The sequence below is a fragment of the Pelophylax lessonae genome (genome assembly GCF_965119305.1).
Source record: "Pelophylax lessonae genome assembly, chromosome: 3".
Taxonomy (NCBI): domain Eukaryota; kingdom Metazoa; phylum Chordata; class Amphibia; order Anura; family Ranidae; genus Pelophylax; species Pelophylax lessonae.
Genome location: NC_138770.1, coordinates 138,238,117 through 138,259,386, shown reverse-complemented (window position 1 = coordinate 138,259,386; position 21,270 = coordinate 138,238,117).

Genomic DNA, 21,270 nt, shown 5'->3' with positions numbered 1-21,270 from the left:
AAGGAAGCTGCCTCTGATTGATTGGTGCTGCACATGTGATCAGATATGACACTGGCCATTTGATGACCAATTTGACAGTTAGCAATCCCGGCATGCTGTTTTTTGAAACCGTTAAATCGATGGGTTTAGTTCCTCTTTAAAGATGGCAGCTTCTTTGGTTGTAAAGGATAGTAGTGTTTAGATCCGCTTTCAGGTGTTTTCTTTTCTTCAAAATCTTGATCAAAATTGCAAAAGTTTGGCAAAAATTTGGAAGGCAAAATGAACCACTTTACCACCGGAGGATTTTGCTGTCTTACGTCCAGGCCACTTTTTGCGATTCGGCACTGTGCGACTTTAACTGACAATTGCGCGGTTGTGCGACACCGTACCCAAACAAAATTTACGTCCTTTTTTTCCCACCAACAGAGCTTTCTTTTGGTGGTATTTGATCACCTGTGCGATTTTTACTTTTTGCGCTATAAACAAAAAAAGAGCGTACATTTTGAAAAAATAACAATATTTTTCACATTTTTTTATATGAAATTCCCCCCCCAAAAAATGTAAAAATCTGATTTTTTTTAAATTTTTGGCCAATTTGTTTTCTGCTACCTATGTTTGGTAAAAAAAAAATCACAATAAGCGTATTTTGATTGGTTTGCGCAAAAGTTATTGCGTTTACTATCTAAGGGAAAGATTTATGTCATTTTTTGTGTTTTTTTTTTAACGAGTAATGGCGGCGACCTGCGTTTTTTTTGCGGGACTGCGACATTGCGGAGGACAGATCGGACCCTTGACTGACATTTTTGACACTTTTGGGGGTACCGGTGACATTACTACAGTAATCAGTGCTATACACATGCACTGTTACTGTAAAAATGACACTGGCAGGGAAGGGGTTAATTTTATTGGAGAGGGAGGGGTTAATGTATGCCTGATGCTTACTGACATGTGTGGGGGGAGGTGACTGAGTGACACAGGGACAGATCGCATGTTCAGCTATGCTGAACCCTGCAATCTGTCACTGTTGTCACTTAGGAGATCTGCCCGCTCTGTTTACACAAGTGGGCGGATCTCCAGACTTGATTCCCCGACAATCGGGGAAGAGTGGCGGCGATCGTCGCTGCTCCTCCCCTGGCCCGACTCCGCTGTGACTGAAAACAGCGGGAGCGAGCCTCCGGCGGCGCGGGAGTGAGGAGAGGAGTCCTCGGAGCTGGACGGAATCGAGCCACTTTGCCACAGTACAGTCCCAGTGACTGGTCGGCAAGTGGTTAAAGTGGTTTTGGTGGTAATAACATGTGAGCAACATTAAGTGCAGAAGTATTTTGTAAAGCAAGCAGATTAAAGAGGTTGTGTAACCCTAAAAAAGAAAAAAAAAATCCTGTTCTTTTAACTTGTTATGGACCACTCCATGCAAATATACTGCGGCAGGGGGGCCCTCCTGTGTGAAATCACGTAGCTGTTTGCGTGCACTGGGTCGGTGGCACACACGCGCGCACCACCGGCGGCCTGCTCCTGCCATGATTAGAGACACCGGGAGCCAATTAGCAGGTCCAGCGGACGCAATGTCTACCGGGACATGCCAATCGTTCTCAGGAGAGGCAGAACGGCGATCTGTGAGAGGGGAAGATGGAGATCTTGTGTTCCTGGTAAGCAGAAACACGGATCTCTGTCTTCCCCGGGTCAAAGCATCCCCCACACAATTAGAAAGCAATCCCTAGGAGCACATTTAATCCTTTGATCACCCCTGGTGTGCATTTTTTTTAGCACTGATCACTGTATTAGTGTCACTGGTCCCCAAAAAGTGTCACCCCGTGTCAGATTTGTCCCCCGCAATGTCCCAGTCCCACTAAAAATCGCTGATTGCCGCCATTACTAATAAAAAGTAAATTTATAAATAAAAATTCAAAAAATCCATCCCATAGTTTGTAGACACTATAACTTTTGCACAAACCAATCAATATATACCCTTATTGGGATTTTCTTTTACTAAAAATATGTAGCAAAATACATATTGGCCAAAATTGATGAAGAAATTAGATTTTTTACATTTATTTATGTTGTAATAAACCTGGTTGATCCTGCCTGTTCCTGTAATCCCCTTAGTGTGTTGACCATGGTAATCATAGCTGTTAATCCCTGATACTGTGATCAGTTTACATGCCTCTGTCATCCCGCTTCTCTCCCTCTCCACATCCCTCCCTGCCTGCCCACTCGGGAGTCTGTGTGTGAGCTGTCTCCCCCCCCCCCCCGCCGCTATTTCCTCTGGCAGTAAATTTAGTGAATCCCATTCCTGACAGCCCCTCTGAAATAACAAAATGTACTACACAGTGTGTGGTTTTTTTTTTTTTTTTTTTCTTTTAATTTTGCAGCTAAATACTTTTTTTACATCGCCGATGTGTGGTCAGGGGACTTCCCAGCTGATGTCAGGGGGGAAACTTAGCCTCTCCTACTGTGGTCCTTAAATCAGGGAAGAAGAATGGCGGGTGGTCACGTGACCGCACATCAGCGATTTGAAAAAAAGGTATTTAGCTTCAGAATTAAAAAAAACACACACTGTGTATACATCATGTTATTACAGAGGGGCTGGCAGGACTTGAAAACACTGACTTTACACCAGCATTACTCCATTACTGCCAGGTGTGCTAGAGGAGCTGAGACTGTTCTTTGGGTTTAGAGGCAGAGTACAGAACCAAACAAACTCAAGCGGCTCCTTCTGGGGTGGCGCTACATACAACTAGCTAAATTCAGTTCCTTTTTAAAAATGACAAATTGTGATAATTTTTCTCTTTTTTTTTTGGATCTTCTGTCCACCTCAAGAAACAAGAAACCATCTGTGATTTTTCTTGTTTAAAGGTTTGTATGGTTTATAAGTCCTCCCGAATTTAAAGCAGATGACATGCCACCTCCAATTTAGTTTTTATTTACCACTTCACGACCAGAGCATTTTTTGCTATTTAGTACTGCGCTATTTTAAGTGGCAATTGCGTGGTCACGCAACACTGTAGGAAAATTAAATTTATATCATTTTTTTCCACGCAGAGTTTTCTTTTGGTGGTATTTGATCATCACTGGGTTTTTTTTTTAATTTTATAAAGGTAAAAAGACCGAACCCAGACATATTCTACTTTCTGTTATAAAACATATTCAATCAAATCAAATGTCTTCACAAATTTAGGCGAAAATGTATTCTGCTACATGTTGCATGTCGTTTTTAGGGACACTATACTATGGGGTACACTAATATAGTTTGGACTATTATCAGGACACAGACCTGGACAGACACTATACTAGTAATGGCGATGAACAGCAACTTATAGTGTGACTGTGATCAGAGCTTTTTTTCTCTGAATAGTTGCCGGCACCCCCCCCTCTTTCCACACCCCTCCCCCTTAATGTGTGTCATATGGTGGGTGTGGCCAAATTGCACCAGTGGGAGGGTCTAAAGAGGCATTATTAAATGAAGTCAGGAGTGTATAACACACAAGTGAAGGGTTCAGGCGTGTGCTATGCACAGAGTGTAGGGCTCAGTGCATTATGCTCAGAATGCATGGTTTGGGAGTACGTTACACACAAAATTCAGGGTTTAGCAGTGTGATATGTATAGAGTGTAGAGTTCACAAGCGCTTTATGCTCAGAATGCACAGTTCCAGAGTGGGTTGCACTCAGAATGCAAGGTTCAGGAGTGGGTTGCATTCATAATGTAAGGTTTAGGAGTGGGTAACACTCACAATTCAGGGTTCAGGAGTGGGTTGCACTCATAATGCAGGGTTTAGGAGTGGGTTACACTAAGAATGCAAGGTTCAGGGTGGGTATGCTCAGAATGTAAGGTTCAGGAGTGGGTCACGCTTAGAATTCAGGGTTCAGGAGTGGGTTACGCTCAGAATGCAGGGTTCATTGGCTGCAAGCCTGATGATGAACTTGTGCTGCAGGGGGCATGCACGCATGCCTGTAAACCCAGACGTTCGACGCAATATACCACAGTGCTTGGATGAGCCACCTGTCAGCAGTAAATGTACTGTTGGCGGTCAGCAAGTGGTTACAATAATCACATGACACAGGAGGCGATATATGGGGTATATATGACAGCACAGGATGCAAAGTAGGCTGTATTCTTGGCTAACGGAAACCTGTGCCCACTCTTTACAATCATTTATAGTGGTTCTAAAGGCAAAAGGTTTTTTTCTACCTTCTATGTGCAACAGTCCTCATCAGCACCCCCCCCCCCCCCACACCCAATACTAACCTGATCCCTATCTTGATCCAGCAATGTTGCACGAGAGCCTCAGCTGTCTGCGGAGTCTTCTTCCTCATTGGCTAGGACAACAGTGGGCGCTATTGGCTCCCGTGGCTGTCAATCAAAGTCAGTGAGCCAATGAGGAGAGAGAGGGGGTGGATTGAGTTGCGGCTCAATGTCTAAATGGACATACAGAGCAGCATCTCAGAAGTGAGCGTGCTCGGGTGCCCCCATAGCAAGATGCTTGCTGTGGGGGCACTCAGCAGGAGGGAGGGGCCAAGAGTTCCGGCAAGGGACTTGAGACGAGGAGGATTGAGGCTTCTCTGTGCAAAAAAAACAAGACTTTAATTTCACTTTAAGTTGTCAGGTATACTGAGAGGATCCCATTTCTGTGTGATGTAACTAAAGAGATTAGTAATGAATAAGGCTTTGGAACCATGTGCAGGACAGATCTGGCCCATCCTGAATAGGAAAATGGCCTACATGCTATGTTTGCAAAAATATAAACATTGCTATAAGAAATGCAAATTACAGGCAATGCAACAAAATGTTTTATTGGTCCTCATGACTACAAAATTAGAACATCCTTTTGAGCTATTTTTGTCTTAAGGCCCATGTCTTCCAGACCTGCAGCACGTAGGCTTGATGTGCACGTAAATAAAGAGGAAAATAATTTGTATGCATCCTCTGCATTGTAAACACAAATAGAATCATGGTCCCTGGGGTAATCATTAATCAATTTAACCAACACGTATAGCTGCCAACATTTTCAACTACTCTCAGCTAAAGCCTGTGTTGGTTACTCATAATACTGCACCATACATAAAAATGTTGTCAGCACATTTAATAAATGTATATTTCTTATTTTATTTATTTATTTATTTTTTTATATACACTGCTCAAAAAAATTAAAGGAACACTTTGAAAACACATCAGATCTCAATGGGAGAAAATCTCATGCTGGATATCTATACTGATATGGACTGGGTAATCTGTTAGGAACAAAAGGAAAGGAAATTATCAACCTACAGAAGGCTGAATTCAAAGAGACCCCATAAATCAAAGTGAAAAAAATGATTCAGCAGGCTAGTCCATTTTGCTGAAATGTAATTGCAGCAACTCAAAATGGTACTCAGTAGCTTGTATGGCCCCCACATGCTTGTATGCATGCCTGACACCATCGGGACACGCTCCTATTGAGACAGTGGATGCGTCCTGGGGTATTTCCTTCCAGATCTGGACCAGGGCATCACTGGGCTTCTGAACAGACTAAGGTGCAACCTGGCAGGGTCGAATGGAACAAAACTTAATGTCTCAAAGCTAATATATTGGATTTAAGTGAGGCGAGCATGGGGAGCATTCAATGGTATAAATTCCTTCATTCTCCAGGACTTGGCTGCATCTTCTTGCCACATGAGGCCGGGCATTGTCATGCACCAGGAGGAACCCAGGACCCACTGCACCAGTGTATGGTCTGACAATGGGTCCAAGGATTTAATCCTAATACCTAATGGGAGTCAGGGTGCCATTGTCTAGCCTGTAGAGGTCTGTGTGTTCCTCCATAGATACGCCTCCCCAGACCATCAATGACCCACCACCAAACCAGTCATGCTGAACGATGTTACAGGCAGTATAAAATTCTCCATAGCTTCTCCAGACCCTTTCACATCTGTCTCGTGTTTAGGGTGAACCTACTCTCATTTGTGAAAAGCACAGGGCACCAGTGGTGGACCTGTTAATTCTGGTGTTTAATGGCAAATGGCAATCAATGTCCACGGTGCCAGGCAGTGAGCACAGGGCCCACTAGAGGACGTCAGGCCCACAGGCCACCCTCATGAAGTCTGTTTCTGAATGTTTGGCCAGAGACATTCACACCAGTAGCCACAAAAACATTTATCAGATATTTAAAGAGAGAGCTGCGCTAGACTGATATAATAGATAAACTTAGGCTAGAGCAAACCAGCATATATTATAGGTGTGAACCCAAGTCAAAGTAAACCAGCATATGTAACATCAACAGGACCAACAATATTCGAATAGCTGGATGTCATGCAAGCATATTTTAAACATATAGTCCATCAAACATAAAGTCCAAATGGAATAGAAGTAGAGGGGTGTCCAGTGTAGAAAAGGAGATCAAACACCACTTCTGTGTGCCTAAATCCACATACGGTGCCGCATGCATAGAGCTCACATCAAGCTTACCAGAGCTCAAGGGATAATGAGCATAATAGACATTCCATCCACTAATGGGCTGACTGGTGTCAGGGATGCCTCGCCGTACTGCTGCCACTGGATCACTAGGCGGACCGCCCCAAGCAGATATATTAGCCCCTCAGCATTCCCCGTACCCAATAAAGGAAAGGGGAGCACAATGGCGTAGTACGCATATACAGTTTTATTGCACAACGGTTAAAAACACTTACATGTACGGAGATGAACAAGCGCTTGTGTACAAAATCTCGCTACCGCCCGACTTCCGGGTTACGTCGTGGTGACGTCAGCACGCCTTCCCTACGCGTTTCGTGACACCTCACGTCTTCCTGGGGATGCGGGCGGCGCGCTGACGCACCACTTAAGTAGCAAACAATAATAGAGAGGCCGCCTCTTCCGGTGTCACCCGAAGCGAGCGCCGCCATTTTAACTACAAGTCCGCCAGTACTCCAGGGACTTAACACCGTAGGGTGTGGCAAAGGAACCAAAAGCCGCCAAATCTCGGAACCAGAGTCACCGGAAGAGGCCGGACACTTAAAGCTACATACTCAAATACTAAAAAACTATTTAAACAAGTCACAATTATAAAACGAATATCAAACTACCCATGATGCTGCATCAAAGGGATTGTGTGATGGCAGGCGGAGTAGCTATTTAAAACTAACAACGCATTAAGAAAAGCCAGCGACCAGGGTACTCCCAGAAGCCGGCTGCGCCATTTTAAACCATGGAAAGCACCAATAATCCTGGATAAGGTCTCAAACCAACGTACCTGAATCCAAGACCAAAAAATAAATATAGATACTCAAGTATACCAAAAAATAAGCACCATGAACATTAGAATTAATAGTGATTGGAAAATCCTATATATCGTACTAAGAGTACTGTAATAAGACCACATATATGAAATGTGGAGATATATAAAATATCAGATCAATATATGGGTATAAAAATATACATTAAAAAAAAAAAGTCTCAAAAAATCTTTTAATAAACACCATGCACATAATGTAAAAAGAAAACATGGATATAGGTGAGACACAAACGTATCTCTCTCTATGCACTTAAGGTAAGTACAGCATTGCCGAAAAAAGCAATCATTCTAAAATTTAAAAATATATATATATGTGACCACAATGCAGCATCATGGGTGCACAACATCCACTAGTGCTAAGGTATACATCAATCTAATTAGCATATTACATAAAAATAAAACTCCATAAAAATAACTCCATATGTAGGTATGAAAAAAAAGAAAACTAGGCAAAGTCCCCTAAAGGGAGGTGTTTAACAGCAGAGGGGCTAAGTCCTGGATCCAAATACACGAATAGAAAGCATTCAAGAATTGTCTATGAATGCGTTCACATCCGTGTCGATGTTCAGGCCAAAAGGAGTGAAGGTCCTCATCTTATAGATCCAGGACATCTCCAGCTTAGATAGCCCCTTCACAAAAGGTCCCCCTCTCCAATGAGGAGAAAATTTATCAATCCAAAGAAAAATTGTGCCTCGGGGGTCTTTGTTGTGCTTAATCCGATAGTGATTGGAGACAGAATGTTTCCTAAAGCCCTTCTTGATGTTTGCTATGTGCTCATTGCAGCGGACCTGGAAGGCTCTCTTGGTCCTGCCAATATATTGCAGGCCGCACGGACACTGCAACAAATACACAATCCCTGTAGATGAGCAGAAAATAAAGGGCTTAATGGAGAATTTAGTACCCAAACTGGTAGAAAGAATCTCCCTAGTATTCCTTTGTCTACATGCATTATAGGAGCATGTCTGAGAGCGGTTACATTTATAATAACCCTTAAGCTGGTTAAAAAAGGTAGGCTTAGGCTCTGGGGCCTCCAAAACATTTGGAGCCAGTCTATCCCGCAGTGTAGTAGCACCCCTGAAAATGACTTTAGGCTTCATGGGCAAGACTTCTCTCAAAGTCCGGTCATTTTTCAGAATGTGCCAGTGGCGTTCTATAATCTTCTTGACATTCCTATGCTGCGTAGAAAATGTGGTTACAAAAGGAGCAGTATAAGAAGACTGCACATTTACCGGTCGAGTAGTGCTGGAAAGCATGCTAGACCTATCCATGGCCTCCACTTTGTTAAGAGTATCGGTCAGGAAAGGTCTGTCATAGCCTTTATCCAAAAAACGGTCAGTGAGGACCTGTGCTTGACGCATAAAGTCCTCATGATGGGTGCAGTTTCGCTTAAGCCGCATATATTGCCCCTTGGGCACCGCTTGTAACCAGGAGGAATGGTGACAGCTATCTGTCGGAATATAAGCATTCCTGTCTGTAGCTTTGAAATATGTCCTAGTAGTGAACTTGGCATCATCTCGAGTTATTGTCAGATCTAGGAAATTAATGGCCTCCTGACTAGCCTCGAAACTGAGTTGAATGCCTCTATTGTTGCAGTTCAGTTCTTCCATGAACGCATCAAGTTCTGTCCTGGGCCCATTCCATAGGAGGAGGACGTCATCAATGTACCTAGCCCAGAGCAAGATCTGGGGTTTGGCACTATTATAGATGATGTCCTCCTCCCACTGGCCATAAAGAGGTTGGCAAGAGAGGGGGCATACTTAGCCCCCATCGCCACACCTCTGTCCTGGCGAAAATATTGCCCACCAAACCAGAAGTAGTTTGATCTGGTGGCAAATATCAACAGTTCCATGATCAATTGGATCTGGAGCTCAGGGATTCCAGAATCCCGTTTAAGGGAGTCCTCCACAGCCTTCAGTCCCAAGTGGTGCGGGATGATAGAATAAAGTGATGCCACATCAGCTGTGACTAACCACAAACCATCCACCGGAGTTATTGTTGCTAGCATATTAATAACGTGCCGGGTGTCTTTAATATAGGATGGGGTGAGCTGCACCAGAGGCTGAAGATACGAGTCTATGTACCTCCCCACCCGGGACGTCACAGAGTCTATGCCACTGACAATGGGATGGCCCGGGGGGAGGTCAGGCTCTTATGTATCTTCGGTAGATAATAAATGATAGGCGTCCTTGGGGCCTTAGGCACCAAGAAGGCCTTCTCCTTCTTATTCAGGACACTCAAAGAGAATCCCCTAGACACAATCCGGTCCAGTTATTTTTTGTATTGAATAACGAGATCTCTTGGGAGGGGGGTATAGGTATCGGTATCGCTGAGAATCCATCTCATTTCAGACAAATAGTCACTTCTGTCCAACACCACTATACCGCCCCCCTTGTCCGCTGGACGAATCACAAGGTCTTTGTTTTGACACAAAGAGTCCAAACCCTTAGTAAGATTTTGGCTCAGTCTATTTTTACGGACTTGAACCTCATTAAGGTCTCTAATAACCATATCCCTGAAAAACTTGAGGGAAGGTGCCAAGGCTCCAGGGGGGTTAAATAAAGAGGCATTTGATAAGTTGGAATGCTGAAAATGTGTAGGGAGGGACCTATTGTCACTAATCGGATTTCCTAACATATATTTTTGAATATTGACTTTTCTGACAAATTTATGAATGTCCATGTAGGTTTGAAATTTGTTTAATGGTCTAGGGGGGGGGCAAACTTAAGCCCCTTATCAAGAATGCTCAATTCCGGATCAGTGAGGACCTTACGGCTCAAATTAAAGATGCCGGCGCCGCCTAAGTTCTTTTCTTTACTCTTAGGTTGTAGCCGCCTCCCTCCTCTGGTTCCCCTTGGTTTTCTAACGGCCTTTTGAGGCCTTGTTTGATTTCCTGAAAACCCCAACCAGGATAGCTCTGCTGGACAGATTCTCCCTGAGGGGGCTGCTCTGTTGATGTAGCACTGCTACCCTCTTCAGGGTTTTCAATAGCTGTTGATCTAGGACCCTGTAAAGGTTCTACATATCTCTCGTTAGGATGCTGATTGTCCCTTAATGGATAAAACTGATTTTGGACCGGTGATTTAGTTACTCCCACTACAGCTGCTGCTTGTCTTTTAGGCTTAGCGCGGTTACTTATTTTCACATTTATTTTTACATTTATCAGATATTGTAGGAGTAAATTTGTCCAATCTATGGGGAACCATGTGCCAATGTATAATCAATTGATAATTAAATTCTATGGCTGTAATGTTAGTAGAACAGTGAGCTGTAGTTTCCCAGATCTGGAATCAGTCCTCCAATCATGATATATAAACAGTAGATACAGAGCTCTTAGTTGAGGGGTCACTCAGGCATATATGTTCAAATAGGGTCAACGGGAGAAGTGAGGAGGTGGGTATAAATAATTTGGAAACAAAATTTTTAATTTGGAGGTATTGAAAAATTTCACATGATGGTATCTTATGTAAAATGTTAAGAGGTTAAAAAGTCACCTAATACGTTTATCTGATTGAAAATTCTGATTACGGTTTTGGAAATCCAGCATTTGAATTTGTGAGTTTCCTGAGATCCAAGAAGGAACTTTGGATTGCATATGACTGCAAGTAACAGGGAGTATGGAGATTTTAGTTTCCCAGAATATTTAATGATATCTCGGACCCTGAGGGAGTGTTAAATAATTGGATTATTGATATGTTTCCAATAACTCAGGGGAAGTCCATAGTGTATAAAAGATGGAAATTGAATCCACTTCCAATGCTTTAATGGACACTTGGGAAGATGGGTGGGGGGGAGTGGAGTTGTGGTATGCAGTTAGAGGGCTATCTGTGCCAAGAATAATAGGAACAGTTTCATAGAACCCCAAGACTGCTTTTATATCTAAGTTAAGAAAGGGTGCTTCGATTGACTCAAGGTTTTTTCCCCTCATATAATCTATAACATTTGGTTTTGGAAAAAGTATGGCTACAAAAAAAAAAGTCCATGCACAGAAATGTAGGAAGTCCAATAGAGGAGTCTACTAAGTAATGAGCCAAGTCCACAAAGGGTGCTGGAGGAGAGATGCTTCCAGTGTCTAGCCCCTTCACCAATAGCACTCAAATGCGATCACCTCATGAGGAGACCCCTGTATTACCAGTGGGTCACCATGGGCAAAAAAAGGAGCAGGAAGGAACTTCATCCAATAACGATCAGCTGGATGGATAAATGGATGATGTACTCTCAGGTCCCACAACATAAACAGCCGTGATCCAATAGTGAATGTAAGACAAGGAACAGATCTAAGTGCAGACTATATATGGTGCAAAACATTTATTCAGAAGAAAGCACACTTACAAAATCAATAGCCTTCAAGCGTATAAAACCCAGAATCCACTGAGCGGCAGACTAGCAAACACCTGTACCGCGGTTTCCGGTCTGAGACACTGAGAGCCGCACGGTACGCAGTAACAGCAGTGGGTGACGTCAGATGCGGCCGACTCCACCTCCCGTACGCGTTACATCCTACGGGATGTACGGAGGTGGAGTCGGCCGCAGACGAAGTCCCGTAGGACGTAACAAGTACGGGAGGTGGAGTCGGCCGCATCTGACGTCACCCGCTGCTGTTACTGCATACCGTGCGGCTCTCAGTGTTTCAGACCAGAGACAAGTACAAGTTTTTGATAGTCTGCCGCTCAGTGGATTATGGGTTTTATACGCTTGAAGGCTATTGATTTTGTAATTGTGTTTTCTTCTGAATAAATATTTTGCACCATATACAGTCTGCACTTAGATCTGTCTTCCTTGTCTTACATTCACTATCGGATCACGGCTGTTTACGTTGTGGGACCTGGGAGTACATCATCTATTTATCCATCCAGCTGACCGCTATTGGATGAAGTTCCTTCCTGCTCCTTTTTTTGCCCATGGTGACCCACTGGTAATACAGGGGTCTCCTCATGAGGTGAGCGCATTTGAGTGCTATTGGTGAATGGGCTAGACAGTGGAAGCATCTCTCCTCCAGCACCCTTTGTGGACTTGGCTCATTACTGAGTAGACTCCTCTATTGAACTTCCTACATTTCTGTGCATGGACTTTTTCTTTTGTAGGCATCCTTTGGTTTCAGCTTCATCCCGGACTATGCTGCATTCCACCCTGCATTCCAGCCTGAGTTCCAGCCCTCCTTCCTCCATGCCACCACTGCTGCTGCATCCTACTGGCCAGGAAGGCCCTGCACATGGCAGATTTGTTCCCAGGACGGACGGCGCAGCTCCGGGTCACTGGCTCCACATATGTGCCCACCTATCTCATATACTATGTGAGTTTTATCCCATTGTTTTATAAGTAAAGCATAACAGTCTGCACTCAGAGGCGCTTGTTTCTCTTATGTCTTTTACATGTTTGGAGTTCACTTCTGCTCCCCCCCACCCCAGGCTGGCCCTGAGTTCCAAGACTGTGCACACCTCATCATAGAACTGAGCTATTTCCTCCAAGGACTTTATCATGGACCTTGTATTAAACCTAAAATGCACACTTGCTTGCGCCACGTTCTATATGTTTTGTACAATATAAGGCGGCCACCCATTTGCAAACATTAGGGTCAAAACCCCATTTTTTAAGGGTGATAAGCAGGTAATGCCATAGGACTGTGTTAAAGGCCTTTTTGATGTCTAGAGACAACAAGAAGGAAGGGCATTTTTTAATTGTACCAATATTGATATCCTACCTGAGCTTTACCCACTAGCTTATTATTTCCAGTGCTCAAGCGTGAGGCTAGTATTTACACCAGAAGTTGAGTGTCTAAGTTAGGTAGTGAGATGGGATGAAAATGATACTAATGCTTTGAATTTTTACCTGATTTTCATTTGGAAATGCCTTAAAGAATATATAAACCAAACATTATGTTACATATGTGCCTGCGGTACCATGTACTTGTGATGAAAAAGCATCCCATTCTCTTTGTATTGTTTCCTTTGTGTGAAATCCCTGGTCTTCCTGCCAGTCCCTCTGCTTTCCTATTATTAACTGACCACACTAGGCATGAGAGCATTGTGTTCTCAGTTTGCCTGCTGTGCTCAGAACTCAGATTGCTCTTCTCCAATGATCAGACTTCCCCTGATAACCCTACTCCCTGCACAGCCCTTCACTGAGAAGATCATAGTGCTGCTGTTTCTCTCCCCCCCCCCCCCCACAGCTTCTTATGCAGCTTAGAACAGACGGTATATGAAGGTATTTGTAATGTTTTTTATATATAGACACAAATATTTTGCCTTTCATTTCTATTTTAAGCTGAATGTGTTGTTTTATAAGGTGAAGGTTTACAAATATCTTAAAATACATCATTCTATTAGTGAAAGTGTGTTTCCTTCTTTTCCACTCCAGTACTCAGCTATGCTGGAATATATAGATAATAGCGAGACCTGAGGAGTAGAGGGATTTGTCTGACCTTAGATTACAGAGTGCATAGTCAAACTCTGATGCATATATGATGGTGTAGTCATATTACACACACATAAACATAAACATGTTGAACTGGATGGACTGGTGTCTTTATTGAACTGTTCCAACTATGCAAGTGTATTCAAACGAGCTGTGTAAATGCTGTAACAGAAAAATTAAGGTAAGACTGAAAACTGAGTGTGTAAGTACAATATCTACTTGACTGTGACTTCAAAAGACTTTAAAATGTTAGGCTAGGTTCACACATATGCAGTTGGTGTGTGCTATGTTTCGCACATCCACAGCAGCCCATTTTCTGTGGGAAATGCAGGAAAAAGGTTCCTGCATCTTTATAAAATTGCAGCTGTCCAGAAAAACAGCCTGGTGCAGAAAATGTGCCTGCAGGTGCAAGGAAGTTTTCTATTTATATTCCCTCACCCGCATTTTTGTAAAACTAACCTTAATCCCCACAGAACTGACATTTCTGTGTCTTGCAGATGCTGGAGAGGTATACCTTATTCTTACTATATATCTCTCAAGGAATATACTGGTGAGCAACTGTGCTTACATTTCTGGATCTTCATACCTGCTGTGGCCATTATGGGGGTTCTCATGCTTCTTGATGGAATTAGTGTTTTTACCTTATAAAGACTACAACAGAAGAAGTTGGAACATGCAAAGACCCAAAAACTCCAGGAAAACAGAAAATTTGTTGGGTACTTTAGGAGTGGAATGAAACATGTAGACCTATTTTGGGGGAGGTTATGAGAAATGGCCCTCCGCAAACAAGATATTGCGCTAAACCTGCAGGTAAATAGGAAATCCAAAACCTTTGCTAAGTGGAAGAGTGGCTTTGCTAATAAAGCTTCAAGTACCTCCACTCAAGAGAGAGCATTTGTGAACAGAGTGGATTCACTTCCTTGGAAATTATTCATTAATGTAAACAAAGTAATTGGGAGCAGAAGAACTATTGCAACCAGCATATGACATTAACCATAGATATATACAGTATAACCTTGGATTATGAGCATAATTAGTTCCAGAAACATGCTTGTAGTCCAAAACACTCTTATATCAAAGTAAATTTCCCCATAAGAAATAATGGAAACTTAGATGATTCGTTCCACAACCATTTATTCATAAATCCTTCAGTTTATAGTCCATATAAAAAGATTATATGGATCATAAAATGTCCATCCACAAATGGCAGCCTCCACAAGGGGATTTGTAGCTGGATTTTGCTTCTGAGTATAAGAGAGATGAGAGGCGCCTCTAAGTGTAGCAATATGGTTACATTTAATGAAGTTACAACATTTAGCAACGCACATGGTTGATGATTAAAAGAGGCACATCTAAGTATGCAGGCATCTGGGGTAAAGCTGTCCACGTAGACTGTCCTCCGCACCGCTGACTCTCACTGCTGTCAGTCTGCAACCGTGACCGGGAAGACTACCCTGCAGTAGAGCAATCTGAAAGTGAGGCTTGAAGTGCTCGTGGATTGCAGTGTGTATGGGATGACATTGATGGCGGTGCAGGGGACGGTCTATGTGGACAGCTTTACCCCAGATGCCTGCTTACGTAGATGTGCATGTTTTAATCAACCATGCAAGTTGCTAAATATTGTACCTTCATTAAATGTAACCATATTGCTACACTTAGAGGCGCCTCTCTTTTATACTCAGTTGTAATGTGACACTACTTGTACATCAATACATCGCTTGCTTATTAAGTCAAAATTTATTTAAAAAAATGTTGCTTGTCAAAATGCTCTTAAACCAAGTTACTCTCAATCCAGGGTTTTACTGTAAATGCACACCAGTATATAAATAATACACACTGTATATAAGAAGAGATTAATAACAGTACACACATCTAATGTACAAACGGGTTGCCCAGATAGTCTGGAGTGAGTCTTCTCACTGGCAGGAACTGTGTAGGCATTGGAACTCATGGTCAGCCTATCTACTATAGACATATATGCAGCAGCTGAAGTAAAATTATTAGATCATAGGGAATACTTGCATAATAGTCTCTTCTGGTCTGTGTGAAAATACAACAGCAGCAACTTCATGAACAGGACATGTGACCCAGTCTACTTCCTGGAAACTCTCCTTTACAAAGATATCAAAGTCCTCCAATCTGGGGTTTCTGGCCCAAGTTGCAGGGACAGGAAGTGATGTACATAAATAACTGTATGACAGTAAGAAGCGTAGCCACCTACACACAGACAGTAGGGGCAGCAGATCCCTACACACATATAGGAACCCAGAGGCTTGCTCAGTCCACTAGGCTTTGTCTAGAAGTAAATTAACCACTTTTGGATAGACTGCCACTTAAAGAAATCCAAGACAGTATGAATACATACAAATACTGGAATGCAGCAAGTGATCCAAAATATGTGAACAGCCAGTCAAAAATGTCTCTGTAGAATAGAATCTGAAAACATTTTGAGGTCATTGAAAAGAAAAAGGGGGAGATAGGGAGAAATAAACAGGAAAGACAGCACTATAGTATATTTTTTGTTTCAAAAAGCTTGTATCAGATAAATAGGATGTATATGAACTTACATCTGCACTGTTGCCCAAAACCTATGCCAGCTGGCAAATGATATTAATGCATGTGGCAAATATGTTTGTCACCATGTAGAGCATTTACAATGTATCACTCCTTAGATTTGGGGATGTCTTCAGACCTTGTTGGTTGTCCAATAGTTGCAGCGTTAATTAAACAGAGAACTTTGGTTTTGTTGAAAAAAAACTCTTTGCCTAAAGCCCCGTACACACGTACCCATCGTCGGCCGACCGATCGGCCGTCTTTTGTCCAGGGATGTCCTGTCCGCTGAAAAGTGCCAAAAGACTGCACACGAATTTTGTCGGCCAACAACAGCCGACTGCAGAAGTGATGTCATGTGATGGTTAACTTTCCCTGTGTTTTTTCTTCTCTGAGCATGCCCAGTCTTGCAAATCTGCTGATTGTCGGCCGAATTCTGTACTGACTGGCGAACAATCGGCCGTTCTGGTGTTGGCATACAAAAATTTTAATGCTTGCACGACAGATTCTGTTCAGCCGAAAATGCGCTGTCGGCTGTCGGAAGCATCATACTAACAAGCCTACAATCGGTCGATCGGAATATTTACGGCCGACAATCGGTACGTGTGTACGGGACTTAAGGCTCTTACAAATGATCAAGTAGTCATTCTGATACCATCAGACAAGCAGTAGGCCCATTCACACCTGAGCAAATTTCTGCTTAAAGCTTGTAGCCCTAACGTGCTCAAAAAGCTGAAGCTCATTCATCTGTGCCTTGTGTCATCTGAAGCAAAACTCCTGAAGCTCAGAAAAGTACATGAGCTTCTTTTTGGCAGATTTTTGGCCCCATAGACTTCAACAGAAATGCCTGACTTGTTTAACAAGCGTTTTTTGCTCAAATGGCAACTCTCCGCCCCTAATTTGCTCTCTCCCTCCTCCCCCCTAGTGCCTTTTATTGGCTAAACAAAAAAAAGGCTTATACAAAGCTGCAAAAAAAGCTTTAAAAAATAAAAAAATATATAATATAGCATATACAACTGCAACACAAGTCATATTGTAATTTAATGTTATTAAAAAATGATCTTTCCTTTTATATCTGCAGCTCTGTAATTTTCTGTGAAATGCAATGCAATATGGCTACCTGGAGGTGTTCTATACACAGAATGTGTACTGACCACACCCCAGAAACATCATTTCCTGCTTGTGTGATTGGCTCACTGATTTTCCCAGAAGTCTGCACTAAGATATAAGTCAGATTTCAGGCACCCTCTGCAACAAAAATGTCATTTATAGTCAGATACTCCCAATCACGTTTAAAGGGATGCAGGTCCTGAAATTTTCCTCATTGGTGTCCTGCCTGGTGAACCAGCTGGTTGATAATTAGGAAACCACTCCCGTTAGATTACCTTACCACATGGACAGAGACAAACACACAGGGATTTTTTCAGAACAACAAAAGGTTGGAACCTGTAACAAAGTTTGTTAAAATCACTACAATTTACATAGAACACCCAGGGGGGAATGTTTTTTTTTCTCAACAAAAGTGGAGAAACTCTTTAAAAAAACATCCGTAAAACGCCAATAAATCAATATGCTCAGGTGTTAATTTTTTGTGAAAATCTTCTCTAGCCTGTTGGGTTTTCAGGAACGAAATGCTTCGTATTGACCTTATAGTCTATTCAGAAACTCTCAACTGTAACCACTTTACCACCGGAGGATTTTCCTGCTTTACGTCCAGGCCACTTTTTGCAACTTGGCACTGCTCAAATTTAACTGACAATTGCGCGGTCATGCAACACCGTACCCAAACTAAATTTATGTCCTTTATTTCCCCACAAACAGAGCTTTCTTTTGGTGGTATTTGATCACCTCTGTGCTTTTAATTTTTTGCGATATTAATAAAAAAAGAGCAAACATTTTGCGAAAAAATTGACATTTTTTACTTTGACAGTTAAAAAATATCCAGTATATTCAATTTTTGTCATATATTTAGGCCAAAATGTATTTAGCTACATGTCTTTGACAAAAAAATTCTCAATGAGCGTATTTTTAACCGCTTTAAGACCGGAAGATTTTACCCCATTCCTGACCAGGCTATATTTTGCGATTTGGCACTGCGTTACTTTAACGGACAATTGTGCGGTCGTGCGATGCTGTACCCAAATTAAATTTATGTCCTTTTTTCCCCCACAAATAGAGCTTTCTTTTGGGGGTATTTGATCACCAGTGCGATTTTTAATTTTTGAAAAAAAGAGCGACAATTTTGAAAAAAAAAAAAAAACAATATTTTTTACATTCTGATATATAACATTCCCAAAAAAATTAAAAATCTAAATGTTTTAACATTTTAGGCCAGTTTGTTTTCTGCTACATATTTTAAGCGTATTTTGATTGGTTTGTGCAAAAGTTATCGCGTTTACTAACTATGGGAAAGATTTGTCATTTTTATTGTTTATTTTTTTTTACTAGTAATGGCGGCGATCTGCTTTTTTTTTTGCGGGACTGCGACATTGCGGCGGACAGATCGGACCCCTAACTGACATTTTTTACACTTTTGGGGGTACCAGTGACATTACTACAGTAATCAGTGCTAAAAATATGCACCGTTAGTGTAATAATGACACTGGCAGGGAAGGGGTTAACTTTATTGGTGATCAAGGGGTTAAATGTATGCCTCATGCATACTGACGTGTGTGGGGGGAGGGGGTTGTGTGACACAGACACAGATCACAGATTCAGCTATGCTGAATCCTGTAATCTGTCCCTGTCTGTCACATAGGAGATCCGCCTGCTTTGTTTACACAAGTGAGGGATCTCCTCACTCGATCCCTGACGATCGGGGAAGAGTGACGGTGATCACCGCCTCTTCTCCCCTGGCCCGACTCCTGCTGTGTCTGAATACAGTGGGAGCGAGCCTCTGGGGGCGGGATCCAACGACGTAAGTCTACATCACTGGATGGTATCGAGCCACTACCGCAGTACCAGCTCAGTGAGCGGTCAGCAAGTGGTTAACTCTTGATGTTGAGTTTGGCTTGTCAATATTCCTCCTTTACTATTGGTCCAAGATTATGACGGGCAAGCTTATTAAAAAATCAATTAGTTGGTACCCAAGATGGAGAAACGGCACACAAAGTAGGGTAATTTGGTTAAGTACAAGTAACAAATAACAGGTGGAGAACCGTGGCAAGTTATTTGCTTAACAGTCTAAACAAGGTGGTAACTGTGTCCCACTGACACAGGCGTCATAGATACAGAAACTCTCACCAAAATTCCTAGTGACACCTATGGATTCTTCAGATGAACAGAACTCCTCTCATCCTCCATTCCCTACTACAGCGGTCAGGAACACAGTGCCACCTACAGAGGAAAGGGTAAACTGCATCTGCCTAGAATCATGTGGTATGGAATTGTAGGACGGGGACAGACACAAACTTGACTTGACTCCAGGAGTCAAAAGCAAAAGTACTTTACTTTTTAAAGCTACAAGGGTAGACAACTTCGGTACTCCCGCTGCGCTGATGCTTCTAATCCATCATTCCTCTGGAAGCTATTCAATGTCTTATAGTCTCATGGGATTTGTAGTTTCACCCCAGCTGGAGTGCCAAATTTGCTTACCCATGATCTAAAAGTATATTCATGGAGGGCTTTAGCCAGTTTATTAAGTTGTAACATAACACAGGAATTTGTGGTGAGAAAAGCATAAAGACTGTCATGTTTGATCTCTCCGTCTGTGTACTCTAGTTACCTAGCTGTCCTTTTGATCCTCTTGCATCAGTACTTACTGAGGGACTGACCCATGACAAGCATGTAGATTAAGGTTCTAATTTTACTTGCTTTATATTTGTTTTTGGCCAGTGATGCCAATAGGTCAAACCATAGGTTCAGTGTGCACAGCAAGCCAACTAACAATCAGAAGGAAGTCAGCAGTAGCCACCTCTCTATTTCTTTAAAGTGGAGTTCCACCCTATTTTTATACTTACCTCCATCTTCTCGCTCCGGGTCACCTGAAAAAGAAATGGATAATCGCATATTTTTTTTTTTTTTACTTACCTCGTAGCGAAGAAAATATACTTACCTTACTTCCTTCTTCCTCCTTCCTCGGCCGTGGCCCGTCGTCACTTCCTGGCTCTGCAATGATTCCTGGGAGCTGGACGTCATAGCTCCCAGGAATCATTGCGCCTGCACCGGCCCCGACGTCAGTTCCGGGTCGCGCGCGTCATCCCCTTCTAAACAGCTTCTGGGCATGCCCAGAAGCTGTGGAGGGGTGACGCGCGCGACCCGGAAGTGACGTCGGGGCCGGCGCAGAGCATCGTGGGACCACAGAAGGCGGAAGAAGACGCCGAAGAGGATGCGCTGGCTTCAAGCTGCCCACATCTGAGATGGCAGCGCTGGACAAGACGTTTGCAAGGTAAGTATTTCGTCTTGCAGGTAAGTGCAACCCGGGACAGATCAGAGGCTAGCCATTGTGGAATGCACTAGCCCTGACTGTCCCGGGGGTATTAAAAAAAAAAAAAAAAAATCCAGGGTGGAACTCCGCTTTAAGCAGAATTTACCTGTAAGGTACATACTGTTGTGGCAGAGCATTGCCCTGCCAGGGTCTAGAAAGAGGCTTTGACCCAGAGTTCTCAGCCAGATGGGTTGAGGGGCTCCAGGGAGCTTGTGACATGAAGAGGAAACTGTTTTTTAAGACTCCTAAGTGTTTAAAAAAGTCCAGTTTGCGACCTGGGGCATGGAGATTTCTAAGTGATCCGGGTGGGATGAAATCTCCAATCCTGGGTCCAGATATTCAGAACAGCCAGCATAATAATTGTTCAGGTGTGTGCTTGGCTTTTAGTAGTAACCTGACCATGGTTCTGGGCCCTGCCCTGGCAGACAGGAGGACTGGCCCAGGAGTCAGTGCAGCATTAGGCTGTGATCTCTGTGCACCCAGTTGGTGAGCGGCAGTATGTAGGAGACCGACAAGGGCCTGGAGTTTAAGGCCAGAGCAGCAGTACTGCAAGTTCAAGCCAGAGGGGGTAAATGATCATTTATTTTGATTTAGGACTGAAATGCTGAAATCCCTGCGAGGGAAACCTTGTTATGTTTTTTT